Genomic DNA, 20471 nt, shown 5'->3' with positions numbered 1-20471 from the left:
GTTGAACGGCGCCGGTCATTGGGCGGCCGCGTCCAGGTAGGCCGATTAGCGCTGAGGAATCCCAGCTGCAATGGGCAGAGCACTGTAGATCGGCAATAAAGCAGAGGATGGGCCCTTGTTAGGCAGGAAGCCAATGAGACGACTGTGTGTTTCTGGAAATTTCCGTGGGACAGGTCCATGGCGCCCAGACGACCAAACTCTGCTACAAAACATACTTGTAAAGGCACGAGGCTTTTAGCGAGTTTATGGCTGTTCTTTGTCAGTTCGAAATGGATGCAACTGCTGAGTTCCATGGTCTCATTGTGCAGAAACGATGGATGGCGCCGGTCATTAGGCGGCCGCGTCCAGGTAAGCCGATTAGCGCTGAGGAGTCCCAGCTGCAATGGGCAGAGCACTGTAGATCGGCAATAAAGCAGTGGATGGGCGCTTCTTGGGCAGGAAATCGATGAGACGACTGTGTGTTTCTGGAAATTTCCGTGGGACAGGTCCATGGCGCCCAGACCTCCAAACTCTGCTAAAAAACATATTTGTGAAGGCACGAGGCATTTGTCGAAATTGTGGCTGTTCTTTGGAAAGTTCGACATGGACGCAACTGCTGAGCTCCATGGTCTCATTGTGCAGACACGTTGGATGGCGCCGGTCATTAGGCGGCCGCGTCCAGGTAGGCCGATTAGCGCTGAAGAGTCCTAGCTGCAATGGGCAGAGCAATGTAGATCGGCAATAAAGCAGAGGATGGGCCCTTGTTAGGCGGAAAGCCAATGAGACGACTGTGTGTATCTACGAATTTCCTTTTGACAGGTCCATGGCGCCCACACGTCCAAAATCTGCTACATAACATACTTGGGAAGGCACGAGGCTTTTATCGAGTTTATGGCCGTTCTTTGGAAAGTTCGAAATGGACGCAACTGCTGAGTTCCATGGCCTCATTGTGCAGACACGTTGGATGGCGCCGGTCATTAGGCGGCCGCGCCCACGTGGGCCGATTAGCACTGAGGGGTCCCAGCTGCAATGGGCAAAGCACTGTAGATCGGCAATAAAGCAGAGGATGGGCCCTTGTTAGGCAGGAAGTCGATGAGACGACTGTGTGTTTCTTCGAATTTCCGTGGGACAGGTCCATGGCGCCCAGACGTCCAAACTCTGCTACAAAACATACTTATGAAGGCACGAGGCTTTTAGCGAGTTTATGGCTGTTCTTTGGAAAGTTTGAAATGGACACAACTGCAGAGTTCCATGGTCTCATTGTACAGACACGTTGGATGGCGCCGGTCATTAGGCGGCCGCGTCCAGGTAGGCCGATTAGTGCTGAGGAATCCCAGCTGCAATGGGCAGAGCACTGTAGATCGGCAATAAAGCAGAGGATGGGCCCCTGTTAGGCAGGAAGCCGATGAGACGACTGTGTGTTTCTGCGAATTTCCGTGGGACAGGTCCATTGCGCCCAGACAGTCAAACTCTGCCACAAAACATACTTGTGAAGGCATGACGCTTTTAGCAAGTTTATGGTTGTTCTTTAGATACTTTGAATAGGACACAACTGCTGAGTTCCATGGTCGCATTGTGCAGACACGTTGGTTGGCGCCGGTCATAAGGCGGCCGCGTCCAGGTAAGCCGATTAGCGCTGGGAAGTCCGAGCTGCAATGGGCAGAGCACTGTAGATCGGCAATAAAGCAGAGGATGGGCCCTTGTTAGGCAGGAAGCCAATGAGACGACTGTGTGCTTCTGCGAATTCCCGTGGTACAGGTCCATGGCGCCCAGACGTCCAAACTCTGCTACAAAACATACTTGTGAAGGCACGAGGCTTTTAGCGAGTTTATGGCTGTCCTGTGGAAAGTTCGAAATGGACGCAACTGCTGAGTTCCATGGTCTCATTGTGCAGACACGTTGGATGGCGCCGGTCATTAAGCGGCAGCGTCCAGGTAGGCCGATTTGCGCTGAGGAGTCCCAGCTGCACTGGGCAGACCACTGTAGATCGGCAATAAAGCAGAGGATGGGCCCTTGTTAGGCAGGAAGTCGATGAGACGACTGTGTGTTTCTTCGAATTTCCGTGGGACAGTTCCATGGCGCCCAGACGTCCAAACTCTGCTACAAAACATACTTGTGAAGGCACGCGGCTTTTATCGAGTTTATGGCTGTTCTTTGTAAAGTTTGAAATGGACGCAACTACTGAGTTCCATGGTCTCATTGTGCAGACACGTTGGATGGCGCCGGCCATTAGGCGGCCGCGTCCAGGTAGGCCGATTAGCGCTGAAGAGTCCCAGCTGCAATGGGCAGAGCACTGTAGATCGGCAATAAAGCAGAGGATGGGCCCCTGTTAGGCGGAAAGCCAATGAGACGACTGTGTGTATCTACGAATTTCCTTTTGACAGGTCCATGGCGCCCAGACGTCCAAAATCTGCTACATAACATACTTGGGAAGGCACGAGGCTTTTATCGAGGTTATGGCCGTTCTTTGGAAAGTTCGAATAGGACACAACTGCTGAGTTCCATGGTCTCATTGTGCAGAAACGATGGATGGCGCCGGTCATCAGGCGGCCGCGTCCAGGTAAGCCGATTAGCGCTGAAGAGTCCCAGCTGCAATGGGCAGAGCACTGTAGATCGGCAATAAAGCAGTGGATGGGCCCTTGTTAGGCAGGAAGCCAATGAGACGACTGTGTGTTTCTGCGAATTCCCGTGGAACAGGTCCATGGCGCCCAGACGTCCAAACTCTGCTACAAAACATACTTGTGAAGGCACGAGGCTTTTAGCGAGTTTATGGCTGTCCTTTGGAAAGTACGAAATGGACGCAACGGCTGAATTCCATGGTCTCATTGTGCAGACACGTTGGATGGCGCCGGTCATTAGGCGGCCGCGTCCAGGTAGGCCAATTTGCGCTGAGGAGTCCCAGCTGCAATGGGCAGAGCACTGTAGATCGGCAATACAGCAGAGGATGGGCCCTTCTTGGGCAGGAAGTCGATGAGACGGCTGTGTGTTTCTGGAAATTTCCGTGGGACAGGTCCATGGCACCCAGACCTCCAAACTCTGCTAAAAAACATATTTGTGAAGGCACGAGGCATTTGTCGAGATTGTGGCTGTTCTTTGGAAAGTTCGACATGGACGCAACTGCTGAGCTCCATGGTCTCATTGTGCAGACACGTTGGATGGGGCCGGTCATTAGGCGGCCGCGTCCAGGTAGGCCGATTAGTGCTGAGGAATCCCAGCTGCAATGGGCAGAGCACTGTAGATCGGCAATAAAGCAGAGGATGGGCCCCTGTTAGGCAGGAAGCCGATGAGACAACTGTGTGTTTCTGCGAATTTCCGTGGGACAGGTCCATTGCCCCCAGACAGTCAAACTCTGCCACAAAACATACTTGTGAAGGCATGACGCTTTTAGCAAGTTTATGGTTGTTCTTTAGATACTTCGAATAGGACACAACTGCTGAGTTCCGTGGTCGCATTGTGCAGACACGTTGGTTGGCGCCGGTCATTAGGCGGCCGCGTCCAGGTAGGCCGATTAGCGCTGGGAAGTCCCAGCTGCAATGGGCAGAGCACTGTAGATCGGCAATAAAGCTGAGGATGGGCCCTTGTTAGGCAGGAAGCCAATGAGACGACTGTGTGCTTCTGCGAATTCCCGTGGTACAGTTCCATGGCGCCCAGACGTCCAAACTCTGCTACAAAACATACTTGTGAAGGCACGAGGCTTTTAGCGAGTTTATGGCTGTCCTTTGGAAGGTTCGAAATGGACCCAACTGCTGAGTTCCATCGTCTCATTGTGCAGACACGTTGGATGGCGCCGGTCATTAAGCGGCCGCGTCCAGGTAGGCCGATTTGCGCTGAGGAGTCCCAGCTCCACTGGGCAGACCACTGTAGATCGGCTATAAAGCAGAGGATGGGCCCTTGTTAGGCAGGAAGTCGATGAGACGACTGTGTGTTTCTTCGAATTTCCGTGGGACAGTTCCATGGCGCCCAGACGTCCAAACTCTGCCACAAAACATACTTGTGAAGGCATGACGCTTTTAGCAAGTTTATGGTTGTTCTTTAGATACTTCGAATAGGACACAACTGCTGAGTTCCGTGGTCGCATTGTGCAGACACGTTGGTTGGCGCCGGTCATTAGGCGGCCGCGTCCAGGTAGGCCGATTAGCGCTGGGAAGTCCCAGCTGCAATGGGCAGAGCACTGTAGATCGGCAATAAAGCAGAGGATGGGCCCCTGTTAGGCAGGAAGCCGATGAGACGACTGTGTGTTTCTGCGAATTTCCGTGGGACAGGTCCATTGCGCCCAGACAGTCAAACTCTGCCACAGAACATACTTGTGAAGGCATGACGCTTTTAGCAAGTTTATGGTTGTTCTTTAGATACTTCGAATAGGACACAACTGCTGAGTTCCATGGTCGCATTGTGCAGACACGTTGGATGGCGCCGGCCATTAGGCGGCCGAGTCCAGGTAGGCCGATTAGCGCTGAAGAGTCCCAGCTGCAATGGGCAGAGCACTGTAGATCGGCAATAAAGCAGAGGATGGGCCCCTGTTAGGCGGAAAGCCAATGAGACGACTGTGTGTATCTACGAATTTCCTTTTGACAGGTCCATGGCGCCCAGACGTCCAAAATCTGCTACATAACATACTTGGGAAGGCACGAGGCTTTTATCGAGTTTATGGCCGTTCTTTGGAAAGTTCGAATAGGACACAACTGCTGAGTTCCATGGTCTCATTGTGCAGACACGTTGGATGGCGCCGGTCATTAGGCGGCCGCGTCCAAAAGGCCGATTAGCGCTGAAGAGTTCCAGCTGCAATGGGCAGAGCACTGTAGATCGGCAATAAAGCAGAGGATGGGCCCTTGTTAGGCGGAAAGCCAATGAGACGACTGTGTGTTTCTACGAATTTCCGTTTGACAGGTCCATGGCGCCCAGACGTCCAAAATCTGCTACATAACATACTTGGGAAGGCACGAGGCTTTTATCGAGTTTATGGCCGTTCTTTGGAAAGTTCGAAATGGACGCAACTGCTGAGTTCCATGGTCTCATTGTGCAGACAAGTTGGATGGCGCCAGTCATTTGGCGGCCGCGTCCAGGTAGGCCGATTAGCGCTGAGGAATCCCAGCTGCAATGGGCAGAACACTGTAGATCGGCAGTAAAGCAGAGGATGTGCCCTTGTTAGGCAGGAAGCCGATGAGACGACTGTGTGTTTCTGTGATTTCCCGTGGGACAGGTCCATGGCGCCCAGACGTCCAAACTCTGCTACAAAACATTCTTGTGAAGGCACGAGGCTTTTAGCGAGTTTATGGCTGTTCTTTGGAAAGTTCGAAATGGACGCAACTGCTGAGTTCCATGGTCTCATTGTGCAGACACGTTGAATGGCGCCAGTAATTAGGCGGCCACGTCCAGGTAGGCCGATTAGTACTGAGGAATCCCAGCTGCATTGGGCAGAACACTGTAGATCGGCAATAAACCAGTGGATGGGCCCTTGTTAGGCAGGAAGCCGATGAGACGACTGTGTGTTTCTGCGAATTCCTGTGGGACAGGTCCATGGCGCCCAGACGTCCAAACTCTGCTACAAAACATATTTGTGAAGGCACGAGGCATTTAGCGAGTATATGGCTGTCCTTTGGACAGTTCGAAATGGACGCAACTGCTGAGTTCCATGGTCTCATTGTGCAGACACGTTGGATGGCGCAGGTCATTAGGCGGCCGCGTCCAGGTAGGCCGATTAGCGTTGAGGAGTCCCAGCTGCAATGGGTAGAGCACTGTAGATCGGCAATAAAGCAGAGGATGGGCCCTTTTTAGGCAGGAAGCCGATGAGACGACTGCGTGTTTCTGCGAATTTCCGTGGCACAGGTCCATGGCGCTCAGACGTCAATACTCTGGTACAAAACATACTGGTGAAGGAACGAGACTTTTAGCGAGATTATGGCTGCTCTTTGGAAAGTTCGAAATGGACGCAACTGCTGAGCTCCATGGTCTCATTGTGCAGACACGTTGGATGGCGCCGGTCACTAGGCAGCCGCATCCAGGTAGGCCGATTAGCGCTCAAGAGTCCCAGCTGCAATGGGCAGAGCACTGTAGATCGGCAATAAAGCAGAGGATGGGCCCTTGTTAGGCGGAAAGCATATGAGACGACTGTGTGTTTCTACGAATTTCCGTTTGACAGGTCCATGGCGCCCAGACGTCCAAAATCTGCTACATAACATACTTGGGAAGGCACGAGGCTTTTATCGAGTTTATGGCTGTTCTTTGGAAAGTTCGAAATGGACGCATCTGCTGAGTTCCATGGTCTCATTGTGCAGACTTGTTGAACGGCGCCGGTCATTGGGCGGCCGCGTCCAGGTAGGCCGATTAGCGCTGAGGAATCCCAGCTGCAATGGGCAGAGCACTGTAGATCGGCAATAAAGCAGATGATGGGCCCTTGTTAGGCAGGAAGCCAATGAGACGACTGTGTGTTTCTGGAAATTTCCGTGGGACAGGTCCATGGCGCCCAGACGACCAAACTCTGCTACAAAACATACTTGTGAAGGCACGAGGCTTTTAGCGAGTTTATGGCTGTTCTTTGTCAGTTCGAAATGGATGCAACTGCTGAGTTCCATGGTCTCATTGTGCAGAAACGATGGATGGCGCCGGTCATTAGGCGGCCGCGTCCAGGTAAGCCGATTAGCGCTGAGGAGTCGCAGCTGCAATGGGCAGACCACTGTAGATCGGCAATAAAGCAGTGGATGGGCGCTTCTTGGGCAGGAAGTCGATGAGACGACTGTGTGGTTCTGGAAATTTCCGTGGGACAGGTCCATGGCGCCCAGACCTCCAAACTCTGCTAAAAAACATATTTGTGAAATCACGAGGCATTTGTCGAAATTGTGGCTGTTCTTTGGAAAGTTCGACATGGACGCAACTGCTGAGCTCCATGGTCTCATTGTGCAGACACGTTGGATGGCGCCAGTCATTAGGCGGCCGCGTCCAGGTAGGCCGATTAGCGCTGAAGAGTCCCAGCTGCAATGGGCAGAGCAATGTAGATCGGCAATAAAGCAGAGGATGGGCCCTTGTTAGGCGGAAAGCCAATGAGACGACTGTGTGTATCTACGAATTTCCTTTTGACAGGTCCATGGCGCCCAGACGTCCAAAATCTGCTACATAACATACTTGGGAAGGCACGAGGCTTTTATCGAGTTTATGGCCGTTCTTTGGAAAGTTCGAAATGGACGCAACTGCTGAGTTCCATGGCCTCATTGTGCAGACACGTTGGATGGCGCCGGTCATTAGGCGGCCGCGTCCACGTGGGCCGATTAGCACTGAGGGGTCCCAGCTGCAATGGGCAGAGCACTGTAGATCGGCAATAAAGCAGAGGATGGGCCCTTGTTAGGCAGGAAGTCGATGAGACGACTGTGTGTTTCTTCGAATTTCCGTGGGACAGGTCCATGGCGATCAGACGTCCAAACTCTGCTACAAAACATACTTATGAAGGCACGAGGCTTTTAGCGAGTTTATGGCTGTTCTTTGGAAAGTTTGAAATGGACACAACTGCAGAGTTCCATGGTCTCATTGTGCAGACACGTTGGATGGCGCCGGTCATTAGGCGGCCGCTTCCAGGTAGGCCGATTAGTGCTGAGGAATCCCAGCTGCAATGGGCAGAGCACTGTAGATCGGCAATAAAGCAGAGGATGGGCCCCTGTTAGGCAGGAAGCCGATGAGACGACTGTGTGTTTCTGCGAATTTCCGTGGGACAGGTCCATTGCGCCCAGACAGTCAAACTCTGCCACAAAACATACTTGTGAAGGCATGACGCTTTTAGCAAGTTTATGGTTGTTCTTTAGATACTTCGAATAGGACACAACTGCTGAGTTCCATGGTCGCATTGTGCAGACACGTTGGTTGGCGCCGGTCATTAGGCGGCCGCGTCCAGGTAGGCCGATTAGCGCTGGGAAGTCCGAGCTGCAATGAGCAGAGCACTGTAGATCGGCAATAAAGCAGAGGATGGGCCCTTGTTAGGCAGGAAGCCAATGAGACGACTGTGTGCTTCTGCGAATTCCCGTGGTACAGGTCCATGGCGCCCAGACGTCCAAACACTGCTACAAAACATACTTGTGAAGGCACGAGGCTTTTAGCGAGTTTATGGCTGTCCTGTGGAAAGTTCGAAATGGACGGAACTGCTGAGTTCCATGGTCTCATTGTGCAGACACGTTGGATGGCGCCGGCCATTAGGCGGCCGCGTCCAGGTAGGCCGATTAGCGCTGAAGAGTCCCAGCTGCAATGGGCAGAGCACTGTAGATCGGCAATAAAGCAGAGGATGGGCCCTTGTTAGGCGGAAAGCCAATGAGACGACTGTGTGTATCTACGAATTTCCTTTTGACAGGTCCATGGCGCCCAGACGTCCAAAATCTGCCACATAACATACTTGGGAAGGCACGAGGCTTTTATCGAGTTTATGGCCGTTCTTTGGAAAGTTCGAATAGGACACAACTGCTGAGTTCCATGGTCTCATTTGGCAGACACGTTGGATGGCGCCGGTCATTTGGCGGCCGCGTCCAAAAGGCCGATTAGCGCTGAAGAGTTCCAGCTGCAATGGGCAGAGCACTGTAGATCGGCCATAAAGCAGAGGATGGGCCCTTGTTAGGCGGAAAGCCAATGAGACGACTGTGTGTTTCTACGAATTTCCGTTTGACAGGTCCATGGCGCCCAGACGTCCAAAATCTGCTACATAACATACTTGGGAAGGCACGAGGCTTTTATCGAGTTTATGGCCGTTCTTTGGAAAGTTCGAAATGGACGCAACTGCTGAGTTCCATGGTCTCGATGTGCAGACACGTTGGATAGCGCCAGTCATTAGACGGCCGCGTCCAGGTAGGCCGATTAGCGCTGAGGAATCCCAGCTGCAATGGGCAGAACACTGTAGATCGGCAGTAAAGCAGAGGATGTGCCCTTGTTAGGCAGGAAGCCGATGAGACGACTGTGTGTTTCTGCAATTTCCCGTGGGACAGGTCCATGGCGCCCAGACGTCCAAACTCTGCTACAAAACATTCTTGTGAAGGCACGAGGCTTTTAGCGAGTTTATGGCTGTTCTTTGGAAAGTTCGAAATGGACGCAACTGCTGAGTTCCATGGTCTCATTGTGCAGACACGTTGAATGGCGCCAGTAATTAGGCGGCCACGTCCAGGTAGGCCGATTAGTACTGAGGAATCCCAGCTGCATTGGGCAGAACACTGTAGATCGGCTATAAACCAGTGGATGGGCCCTTGTTAGGCAGGAAGCCGATGAGACGACTGTGTGTTTCTGCGAATTCCTGTGGGACAGGTCCATGGCGCCCAGACGTCCAAACTCTGCTACAAAACATATTTGTGAAGGCACGAGGCATTTAGCGAGTATATGGCTGTCTTTTGGACAGTTCGAAATGGACGCAACTGCTGAGTTCCATGGTCTCATTGTGCAGACACGTTGGATGGCGCCGGTCATTAGGCGGCCGCGTCCAGGTAGGCCGATTAGCGTTGAGGAGTCCCAGCTGCAATGGGTAGAGCACTGTAGATCGGCAATAAAGCAGAGGATGGGCCCTTTTTAGGCAGGAAGCCGATGAGACGACTGCGTGTTTCTGCGAATTTCCGTGGCACAGGTCCATGGCGCTCAGACGTCAATACTCTGGTACAAAACATACTGGTGGAGGAACGAGACTTTTAGCGAGATTATGGCTGCTCTTTGGAAAGTTCGAAATGGACGCAACTGCTGAGCTCCATGGTCTCATTGTGCAGACACGTTGGATGGCGCCGGTCACTAGGCAGCCGTATCCAGGTAGGCCGATTAGCGCTCAAGAGTCCCAGCTGCAATGGGCAGAGCACTGTAGATCGGCAATAAAGCAGAGGATGGGCCCTTGTTAGGCGGAAAGCATATGAGACGACTGTGTGTTTCTACGAATTTCCGTTTGACAGGTCCATGGCGCCCAGACGTCCAAAATCTGCTACATAACATACTTGGGAAGGCACGAGGCTTTTATCGAGTTTATGGCTGTTCTTTGGAAAGTTCGAAATGGACGCATCTGCTGAGTTCCATGGTCTCATTGTGCAGAATTGTTGAACGGCGCCGGTCATTGGGCGGCCGCGTCCAGGTAGGCCGATTAGCGCTGAGGAATCCCAGCTGCAATGGGCAGAGCACTGTAGATCGGCAATAAAGCAGATGATGGGCCCTTGTTAGGCAGGAAGCCAATGAGACGACTGTGTGTTTCTGGAAATTTCCGTGGGACAGGTCCATGGCGCCCAGACGACCAAACTCTGCTACAAAACATACTTGTGAAGGCACGAGGCTTTTAGCGAGTTTATGGCTGTTCTTTGTCAGTTCGAAATGGATGCAACTGCTGAGTTCCATGGTCTCATTGTGCAGAAACGATGGATGGCGCCGGTCATTAGGCGGCCGCGTCCAGGTAAGCCGATTAGCGCTGAGGAGTCGCAGCTGCAATGGGCAGACCACTGTAGATCGGCAATAAAGCAGTGGATGGGCGCTTCTTGGGCAGGAAGTCGATGAGACGACTGTGTGGTTCTGGAAATTTCCGTGGGACAGGTCCATGGCGCCCAGACCTCCAAACTCTGCTAAAAAACATATTTGTGAAGGCACGAGGCATTTGTCGAAATTGTGGCTGTTCTTTGGAAAGTTCGACATGGACGCAACTGCTGAGATCCATGGTCTCATTGTGCAGACACGTTGGATGGCGCCGGTCATTAGGCGGCCGCGTCCAGGTAGGCCGATTAGCGCTGAAGAGTCCCAGCTGCAATGGGCAGAGCAATGTAGATCGGCAATAAAGCAGAGGATGGGCCCTTGTTAGGCGGAAAGCCAATGAGACGACTGTGTGTATCTACGAATTTCCTTTTGACAGGTCCATGGCGCCCAGACGTCCAAAATCTGCTACATAACATACTTGGGAAGGCACGAGGCTTTTATCGAGTTTATGGCCGTTCTTTGGAAAGTTCGAAATGGACGCAACTGCTGAGTTCCATGGCCTCATTGTGCAGACACGTTGGATGGCGCCGGTCATTAGGCGGCCGCGTCCACGTGGGCCGATTAGCACTGAGGGGTCCCAGCTGCAATGGGCAGAGCACTGTAGATCGGCAATAAAGCAGAGGATGGGCCCTTGTTAGGCAGGAAGTCGATGAGACGACTGTGTGTTTCTTCGAATTTCCGTGGGACAGGTCCATGGCGATCAGACGTCCAAACTCTGCTACAAAACATACTTATGAAGGCACGAGGCTTTTAGCGAGTTTATGGCTGTTCTTTGGAAAGTTTGAAATGGACACAACTGCAGAGTTCCATGGTCTCATTGTGCAGACACGTTGGATGGCGCCGGTCATTAGGCGGCCGCGTCCAGGTAGGCCGATTAGTGCTGAGGAATCCCAGCTGCAATGGGCAGAGCACTGTAGATCGGCAATAAAGCAGAGGATGGGCCCCTGTTAGGCAGGAAGCCGATGAGACGACTGTGTGTTTCTGCGAATTTCCGTGGGACAGGTCCATTGCGCCCAGACAGTCAAACTCTGCCACAAAACATACTTGTGAAGGCATGACGCTTTTAGCAAGTTTATGGTTGTTCTTTAGATACTTCGAATAGGACACAACTGCTGAGTTCCATGGTCGCATTGTGCAGACACGTTGGTTGGCGCCGGTCATTAGGCGGCCGCGTCCAGGTAGGCCGATTAGCGCTGGGAAGTCCGACCTGCAATGAGCAGAGCACTGTAGATCGGCAATAAAGCAGAGGATGGGCCCTTGTTAGGCAGGAAGCCAATGAGACGACTGTGTGCTTCTGCGAATTCCCGTGGTACAGGTCCATGGCGCCCAGACGTCCAAACACTGCTACAAAACATACTTGTGAAGGCACGAGGCATTTAGCGAGTTTATGGCTGTCCTGTGGAAAGTTCGAAATGGACGGAACTGCTGAGTTCCATGGTCTCATTGTGCAGACACGTTGGATGGCGCCGGCCATTAGGCGGCCGCGTCCAGGTTGGCCGATTAGCGCTGAAGAGTCCCAGCTGCAATGGGCAGAGCACTGTAGATCGGCAATAAAGCAGAGGATGGGCCCCTGTTAGGCGGAAAGCCAATGAGACGACTGTGTGTATCTACGAATTTCCTTTTGACAGGTCAATGGCGCCCAGACGTCCAAAATCTGCCACATAACATACTTGGGAAGGCACGAGGCTTTTATCGAGTTTATGGCCGTTCTTTGGAAAGTTCGAATAGGACACAACTGCTGAGTTCCATGGTCTCATTGTGCAGACACGTTGGATGGCGCCGGTCATTTGGCGGCCGCGTCCAAAAGGCCGATTAGCGCTGAAGAGTTCCAGCTGCAATGGGCAGAGCACTGTAGATCGGCAATAAAGCAGAGGATGGGCCCTTGTTAGGCGGAAAGCCAATGAGACGACTGTGTGTTTCTACGAATTTCCGTTTGACAGGTCCATGGCGCCCAGACGTCCAAAATCTGCTACATAACATACTTGGGAAGGCACGAGGCTTTTATCGAGTTTATGGCCGTTCTTTGGAAAGTTCGAATAGGACACAACTGCTGAGTTCCATGGTCTCATTGTGCAGAAACGATGGATGGCGCCGGTCATTAGGCGGCCGCCTCCAGGTAAGCCGATTAGCGCTGAGGAGTCCCAGCTGCAATGGGCAGAGCACTGTAGATCGGCTATAAACCAGTGGATGGGCCCTTGTTAGGCAGGAAGCCGATGAGACGACTGTGTGTTTCTGCGAATTCCTGTGGGACAGGTCCATGGCGCCCAGACGTCCAAACTCTGCTACAAAACATACTTGTGAAGGCACGAGGCTTTTAGCGAGTTTATGGCTGTCCTTTGGACAGTTCGAAATGGACACAACTGCTGAGTTCCATGGTCTCATTGTGCAGACACGTTGGATGGCGCCGGTCATTAGGCGGCCGCGTCCAGGTAGGCCGATTAGCGTTGAGGAGTCCCAGCTGCAATGGGTAGAGCACTGTAGATCGGCAATAAAGCAGAGGATGGGCCCTTTTTAGGCAGGAAGCTGATGAGACGACTGCGTGTTTCTGCGAATTTCCGTGGCACAGGTCCATGGCGCTCAGACGTCAAAACTCTGGTACAAAACATACTTGTGAAGGAACGAGACTTTTAGCGAGATTATGGCTGCTCTTTGGAAAGTTCGCAATGGACGCAACTGCTGAGCTCCATGGTCTCATTGTGCAGACACGTTGGATGGCGCCGGTCACTAGGCAGCCGCGTCCAGGTAGGCCGATTAGCGCTCAAGAGTCCCAGCTGCAATGGGCAGAGCACTGTAGATCGGCAATAAAGCAGAGGATGGGCCCTTGTTAGGCGGAAAGCATATGAGACGACTGTGTGTTTCTACGAATTTCCGTTTGACAGGTCCATGGCGCCCAGACGTCCAAAATCTGCTACATAACATACTTGGGAAGGCACGAGGCTTTTATCGAGTTTATGGCCGTTCTTTGGAAAGTTCGAATTGGTTGCAACTGCTGAGTTCCATGGTCACATTGTGCAGACACGTTGGATGGCGCCGGTCATGAGGCGGCCGCGTCCAGGTAGGCCGATTAGCGCTGAGGAGTCCCAGCTGCAATGGGCAGAGCACTGTAGATCGGCAATAAAACAGAGGATGGGCCCTTGTTAGGCAGGAAGCCGATGAGACGACTCTGTGTTTCTGCGATTTTCCGTGGGACAGGACCATGGCGCCCAGACGTCCATACACTGCTACAAAACATACTAGTGAAGGCACGAGGCTTTTAGCGAGTTTATGGCTGTTCTTTGGAAAGTTCGAAATGGACGCATCTGCTGAGTTCCATGGTCTCATTGTGCAGACACGTTGAACGGCGCCGGTCATTGGGCGGCCGCGTCCAGGTAGGCCGATTAGCGCTGAGGAATCCCAGCTGCAATGGGCAGAGCACTGTAGATCGGCAACAAAGCAGAGGATGGGCTCTTGTTAGGCAGGAAGCCAATGAGACGACTGTGTGTTTCTGGAAATTTCCGTGGGACAGGTCCATGGCGCCCAGACGTCCAAACTCCGCTACAAAACATACTTGTGAAGGCGCGAGGCTTTTAGCGAGTTTATGGCTGTTCTTTGTCAGTTCGAAATGGATGCAACTGCTGAGTTCCATGGTCTCATTGTGCAGAAACGTTGGATGGCGCCGGTCATTAGGCGGCCGCGTCCAGGTAGGCCGATTAGCGCTGAAGAGTCCCAGCTGCAATGGGCAGAGCACTGTAGATCGGCAATAAAGCAGAGGATGGGCCCTTGTTAGGCAGGAAGTCGATGAGACGACTGTGTGTTTCTTCGAATATCCGTGGGACAGGTCCATGTCGCCCAGACGTCCAAACTCTGCTACAAAACATACTTATGAAGGCACGAGGCTTTTAGCGAGTTTATGGCTGTTCTTTGGAAAGTTTGAAATGGACACAACTGCAGAGTTCATTGGTCTCATTGTGCAGACACGTTAAATGGCGCCGGTCATTGGGCGGCCGCGTCCAGGTAGGCCGATTAGTGCTGAGGAATCCCAGCTGCAATGGGCAGAGCACTGTAGATCGGCAATAAAGCAGAGGATGGGCCCCTGTTAGGCAGGAAGCCGATGAGACGACTGTGTGTTTCTGCGAATTTCCGTGGGACAGGTCCATTGCGCCCAGACAGTCAAACTCTGCCACAAAACATACTTGTGAAGGCATGACGCTTTTAGCATGTTTATGGTTGTTCTTTAGATACTTCGAATAGGACACAACTGCTGAGTTCCATGGTCGCATTGTGCAGACACGTTGGTTGGCGCCGGTCATTAGGCGGCCGCGTCCAGGTAGGCCGATTAGCGCTGAGGAATCCCAGCTGCAATGGGCAGAGCACTGTAGATCGGCAATAAAGCAGAGGATGGGCCCCTGTTAGGCAGGAAGTCGATGAGACGACTGTGTGTTTCTCCGAATTTCCGTGGGACAGTTCCATGGCGCCCAGACGTCCAAACTCTGCTACAAAACATACTTGTGAAGGCGCGCGGCTTTTATCGAATTTATGGCCGTTCTTTGGAAAGTTCGAAATGGACACAACTGCTGAGTTCCATGGTCTCATTGTGCAGACACGTTGGATGGCGCCGGTCATGAGGCGGCCGCGTCCAGGTAGGCCGATTAGCGCTGAGGAGTCCCACCTGCAATGGGCAGAGCACTGTAGATCGGCAATAAAGCAGAGGATGGGCCGTTGTTACGCAGGAAGCCAATGAGACGACTGTGTGTATCTGCGAATTTCCGTGGGACAAGTCCGTGCCGCCCGGACGTCCAACCTCTGCTACAAAACTAACTTGTAAAGGCATGAGGCTTTTAGCGACTTTATGGCTGTCCTTTGGAAGGTTCGAAATGGACGCAACTGCTGATTTCCATGGTCTCATTGTGCAGACACGTTGGATGGCGCCGGTCATTAGGCGGCCGCGTCCAGGTAGGCCGATTTGCGCTGAGGAGTCCCAGCTGCAATGGGCAGAGCACTTTAGATCGGCAATAAAGCAGAGGATGGGCCCTTGTCAGGCAGGAAGCCGATAAGACGACTGTGTGTTTCTGCGAATTTCCGTGGGACAGGTCCATGGCGCCCAGACGTCCAAACTCTGCCACAAAACATACTTGTGAAGGCATGAGGCTTTTAGCAAGTTTATGGTTGTTCTTTGGAAACTTCGATTAGGACACAACTGCTGAGTTCCATGGTCGCATTGTGCAGACACGTTGGTTGGCGCCGGTCATTAGGGGGCCGCGTCCAGGTGGGCCGATTAGCGCTGAGGAGTCCCAGCTGCAATGGGCAGAGCACTGTAGATCGGCAATAAAGCAGAGGATGGGCCCTTGTTAGGCAGGAAGTCTATGAGACGACTGTGTGTTTCTTCGAATTTCCGTGGGACAGGTCCATGGCGCCCAGACGTCCAAACTCTGCTACAAAACATACTTGTGAAGGCACGCGGCTTTTATCGAGTTTATGGCTGTTCTTTGTAAAGTTTGAAATGGACGCAACTGCTGAGTTCCATGGGCTCATTGTGCAGACACGTTGGATGGCGCCGGTCATTAGGCGGCCGCGTCCAGGTAGGCCGATTAGCGCTGAAGAGTTCCAGCTGCAATGGGCAGAGCACTGTAGATCGGCAATAAAGCAGAGGATGGGCCCTTGTTAGGCGGAAAGCCAATGAGACGACTGTGTGTTTCTACGAATTTCCGTTTGACAGGTCCATGGCGCCCAGACGTCCAAAATCTGCTACATAACATACTTGGGAAGGCACGAGGCTTTTATCGAGTTTATGGCCGTTCTTTGGAAAGTTCGAAATGGACGCAACTGCTGAGTTCCATGGTCTCATTGTGCAGACACGTTGGATGGCGCCAGTCATTAGGCGGCCGCGTCCAGGTAGGCCGATTAGCGCTGAGGAATCCCAGCTGCAATGGGCAGGACACTGTAGATCGGCAGTAAAGCAGAGGATGTGCCCTTGTTAGGCAGGAAGCCGATGAGACGACTGTGTGTTTCTGCGATTTCCCGTGGGACAGGTCCATGGCGCCCAGACGTCCAAACTCTGCTACAAAACATTCTTGTGAAGGCACGAGGCTTTTAGCGAGTTTATGGCTGTTCTTTGGAAAGTTCGAAATGGACGCAACTGCTGAGTTCCATGGTCTCATTGTGCAGACACGTTGAATGGCGCCAGTAATTAGGCGGCCACGTCCAGGTAGGCCGATTAGTACTGAGGAATCCCAGCTGCATTGGGCAGAGCACTGTAGATCGGCAATAAACCAGTGGATGGGCCCTTGTTAGGCAGGAAGAAGATGAGACGACTGCGTGTTTCTGCGAATTTCCGTGGCACAGGTCCATGGCGCTCAGACGTCAAAACTCTGGTACAAAACATACTTGTGAAGGCACGAGGCTTTTAGCGAGTTTATGGCTGTTCTTTGGAAAGTTCGAAATGGACGCAACTGCTGAGCTCCATGGTCTCATTGTGCAGACACGTTGGATGGCGCCGGTCACTAGGCAGCCGCGTCCAGGTAGGCCGATTAGCGCTCAAGAGTCCCAGCTGCAATGGGCAGAGCACTGTAGATCGGCAATAAAGCAGAGGATGGGCCCTTGTTAGGCGGAAAGCATGTGAGACGACTGTGTGTTTCTACGAATTTCCGTTTGACAGGTCCACGGCGCCCAGACGTCCAAAATCTGCTACATAACATACTTGCGAAGGCACGAGGCTTTTATCGAGTTTATGGCCGTTCTTTGGAAAGTTCGAATTGGACGCAACTGCTGAGTTCCATGGTCACATTGTGCAGACACTTTGGATGGCGCCGGTCATGAGGCGGCCGCGTCCAGGTAGGCCGATTAGCGCTGAGGAGTCCCAGCTGCAATGGGCAGAGCACTGTAGATCGGCAATAAAACAGAGGATGGGCCCTTGTTAGGCAGGAAGCCGGTGAGACGACTCTGTGTTTCTGCGATTTTCCGTGGGTCAGGACCATGGCGCCCAGACGTCCATACACTGCTACAAAACATACTAGTGAAGGCACGAGGCTTTAAGCGAGTTTATGGCTGTTCTTTGGAAAGTTCGAAATGGACGCATCTGCTGAGTTCCATGGTCTCATTGTGCAGACACGTTGAACGGCGCCGGTCATTAGGCGGCCGCGTCCAGGTAGGCCGATTAGCGCTGAGGAGTCCCAGCTGCAATGGGCAGAGCACTGTATATCGGCAATAAAGCAGGGGATGGGCCCTTGTTAGGCAGGAAGCCGATGAGACGACTGTGTGTTTCTGCGAATTCCCGTGGGACAGGTCCATGGCGCCCAGACGTCCAAACTCTGCCACAAAACATACTTGTGAAGGCACGAGGCTTTTAGCGAGTTTATGGCTGTCCTTTGGAAAGGTCGAAATGGACGCAACTGCTGAATTCCATGGTCTCATTGTGCAGACACGTTGGATGGCGCCGGTCATTAGGCGGCCGCGTCCAGGTAGGCCGATTAGCGCTGTGGAGTCCCAGCTGCAATGGGCAGAGCACTGTATATTGGCAATAAAGCAGGGGATGGGCCCTTGTTAGGCAGGAAGCCGATGAGACGACTGTGTGTTTCTGCGAATTCCCGTGGGACAGGTCCATGGCGCCCAGACGTCCAAACTCTGCCACAAAACATACTTGTGAAGGCACGAGGCTTTTAGCGAGTTTATGGCTGTCCTTTGGAAAGGTCGAAATGGACGCAACTGCTGAATTCCATGGTCTTATTGTGCAGACACGTTGGATGGCGCCGGTCATTAGGCGGCCGCGTCCAGGTAGGCCGATTAGCGCTGAGGGCTCCCAGCTGCAATGGGTAGAGCACTGTAGATCGGCAATAAAGCAGAGGATGGGCCCTTGTTAGGCAGGAAGTCGATGAGACGACTGTGTGTTTCTACGATTTTCCGTTTGACAGGTCCATAGCGGCCAGACGTCCAAAATCTGCTACATAACATACTTGGGAAGGCACGAGGCTTTTATCGACTTTATGGCCGTTCTTTGGAAAGTTCGAAATGGTCGCAACTGCTGAGTTCCATGGTCACATTGTGCAGACACGTTGGATGGCGCCGGTCATGAGGCGGCCGCATCCAGGTAGGCCGATTAGCGCTGAGGAGTCCCAGCTGCAATGGGCAGAGCACTGTAGATCGGCAATAAAGCAGAGGATGGGCCCTTGTTAGGCAGGAAGCCAATGAGACGACTGTGTGTTTCTGCGAATTTTCCATGGGACAGGTCCATGGCGCCCGGACGTCCAAACTCTGCTACAAAAAATACTTGTGAAGGCACGAGGCTTTTAGCGAGTTTATGGCTGTTCTTTGGAAAGTTCGAAATGGACGCAACTGCTGAGTTCCGTGGTCTCATTGTGCAGACACGTTGGATGGCGCCGGTCACTAGGCAGCCGCGTCCAGGTAGTCCGATAAGCGCTGAGGAGTCCCAGCTGCAATGGGCAGAACACTGTAGATCGGCAATAAAACAGAGGATGGGCCCTTGTTAGGCAGGAAGCCGATGAGACGACTCTGTGTTTCTGCGATTTTCCGTGGGACAGGGCCATGGCGCCCAGACGTCCATACACTGCTACAAAACATACTAGTGAAGGCACGAGGCTTTTAGCGAGTTTATGGCTGTTCTTTGGAAAGTTCGAAATGGACGCATCTGCTGAGTTCCATGGTCTCATTGTGCAGACACGTTGAATGGCGCCAGTCATTGGGCGGTTGCGACCAGGTAGGCCGATTAGCGCTGAGGAATCCCAGCTGCAATGGGCACACCACTGTAGATCGGCAATAAAGCAGAGGATGGGCCCTTGTTAGGCAGGAAGTCGATGACACGACTGTGTGTTTCTTCGAATTTCCGTGGGACAGGTCCATGGCGCCCAGACGTCCAAACTCTGCTACAAAACATACTTGTGAAGGCACGCGGCTTTTATCGAGTTTATGGCTGTTCTTTGTAAAGTTTGAAATGGACGCAACTGCTGAGTTCCATGGTCTCATTGTGCAGACACGTTGGATGGCGCCGGTCACTAGGCAGCCGCGTCCAGGTAGGCCGATAAGCGCTGAGGAGTCCCAGCTGCAATGGGCAGAGCACTGTAGATCGGCAATAAAACAGAGGATGGGCCCTTGTTAGGCAGGAAGTCGATGAGACGACTGTGTGTTTCTACGATTTTCCGTTTGACAGGTCCATAGCGCCCAGACGTCCAAAATCTGCTACATAACATACTTGGGAAGGCACGAGGCTTTTATCGACTTTATGGCCGTTCTTTGGAAAGTTCGAAATGGTCGCAACTGCTGAGTTCCATGGTCACATTGTGCAGACACGTTGGATGGCGCCGGTCATGAGGCGGCCGCATCCAGGTAGGCCGATTAGCGCTGAGGAGTCCCAGCTGCAATGGGCAGAGCACTGTAGATCGGCAATAAAGCAGAGGATGGGCCCTTGTTAGGCAGGAAGCCAATGAGACGACTGTGTGTTTCTGCGAATTTTCCATGGGACAGGTCCATGGCGCCCGGACGTCCAAACTCTGCTACAAAAAATACTTGTGAAGGCACGAGGCTTTTAGCGAGTTTATGGCTGTTCTTTGGAAAGTTCGAAATGGACGCAACTGCTGAGTTCCATGGTCTCATTGTGCAGACACGTTGGATGGCGCCGGTCACTAGGCAGCCGCGTCCAGGTAGTCCGATAAGCGCTGAGGAGTCCCAGCTGCAATGGGCAGAACACTGTAGATCGGCAATAAAACAGAGGATGGGCCCTTGTTAGGCAGGAAGCCGATGAGACGACTCTGTGTTTCTGCGATTTTCCGTGGGACAGGGCCATGGCGCCCAGACGTCCATACACTGCTACAAAACATACTAGTGAAGGCACGAGGCTTTTAGCGAGTTTATGGCTGTTCTTTGGAAAGTTCGAAATGGACGCATCTGCTGAGTTCCATGGTCTCATTGTGCAGACACGTTGAATGGCGCCGGTCATTGGGCGGTTGCGACCAGGTAGGCCGATTAGCGCTGAGGAATCCCAGCTGCAATGGGCACACCACTGTAGATCGGCAATAAAGCAGAGGATGGGCCCTTGTTAGGCAGGAAGT

The sequence above is a fragment of the Schistocerca americana genome, chromosome 1 (assembly GCF_021461395.2).
Source record: "Schistocerca americana isolate TAMUIC-IGC-003095 chromosome 1, iqSchAmer2.1, whole genome shotgun sequence".
Lineage (NCBI taxonomy): Eukaryota > Metazoa > Arthropoda > Insecta > Orthoptera > Acrididae > Schistocerca > Schistocerca americana.
The sequence above is the reverse complement of the archived record's forward strand: the minus strand, read 5'-3'. Positions refer to the sequence as shown.